Source organism: Crocuta crocuta, unplaced genomic scaffold (genome assembly GCF_008692635.1).
Source record: "Crocuta crocuta isolate KB4526 unplaced genomic scaffold, BGI_CrCroc_1.0 scaffold723, whole genome shotgun sequence".
In the NCBI taxonomy this organism is placed as follows: Eukaryota; Metazoa; Chordata; class Mammalia; order Carnivora; family Hyaenidae; genus Crocuta; species Crocuta crocuta.
In genome coordinates this window covers 1,036,461-1,037,806 of record NW_027531551.1, presented here as the reverse complement: position 1 = coordinate 1,037,806, position 1,346 = coordinate 1,036,461, and positions in this window count along the sequence as shown.

Genomic DNA, 1,346 nt, shown 5'->3' with positions numbered 1-1,346 from the left:
TTTTACTTATACACTATTAAGAGCTGGAACATCCTCTTTTGTCAACAAAACCCCCATCTTGTTTGTCTCAGTCCTTCTATTACACAAATGTAATACTTGCAAATATTTCTTCTGTCATTTTGTCTCCAGTCAGAGCTTTGGTGAGCTTCTAGGAGAATCATCCAGAAGGCTTCATGGGAATGATATTCTTCATGTCTTTGCTGTTCTTAATATCTTGTCAAACTTGATTTTTATCTTTTGATAAGAAGATTGAACTACCAGTGAGGAAACATGAATGATGCATTCAGCAAACTACCAGTGAGGAAACATGAATTGAACTACTAATGAGGAAACATGAATGATGCATTCAGTGGACATTTTTTTCTTCCTTTGTCCCTGGCCCTCCCTGCCTCTTGCTATCAGCCTGGTTATATAAGTGCAGGTCTCTCAGAAGCCTTATCTCTGCAAAGTGACTGTATATCCTTTGGCCACAGCTGAATGGTCCAGAATAGATGCTACGCCCAAATGCAGGCCAATCAGAGTCCCAGATATAGAGACTTGGGGGAGGGGAGCTGGAGCTGGAGATGATTGAGAGGAGAGAGTGAGAGTGAGTGAGTGAGAGCCATCTTTCTCTGGGTGCTTAGGCTTCTAAATAAGGCTGTTGATGGTCAGGTTGGTAGCCAGTGCATATGGAAAACAGAGAGAAATAAATGGGAAGGAACACAGAGAGATGCACAACTAAATAAGGAGGAAAACCTTCTTTACGATTCTACTTTATCCTTCCAGTTTGTTCTTCAGGCCTGGCTGCTTGTTCCTGTGAGACATGTTTTTAACCTTATAATTCATTTACCTATTTTACTTCAATAGGTTTCTGCTATTTGCAACTATACTAAATAAACCAACCCATACCCTGTATGCTCTCATAGATCATGAGTCTACCCAGCTAAAAAAGAGTGAGAAAAATCAGATTAGATTATCCTTTCTTGCCCCTCAGAGTATTTTCAACTGTAGGACCACCAGGTGATATCAAACACAGACTCTTTATTACCTAGCTCAGTTTCCACATTAGGTCTGGTTTAAGGACCAGGTCCTTATTGGCTGGTCAGTATGATACAATAGTGTAAAATTAAAAGCAACTGAAAGATTCAGGCATTTGGATTTGCAGTGACTCATTAAGTCACCCCCGTGAGCTGTAGGCAGGTACATTTGGATTCACACAGCCTGCTGATCTTTCCCTCAAATTCTGTTGTGGTTATCTATGCTTGAAACTCAGCCATTGGCCCTTCTTAAAAGCAGTCTGATCAAAAAGCACTCTTCACCGAATAGGGCTGTTTTAGAAGCACTCATAGTCTGAAGTCCAAGATTCA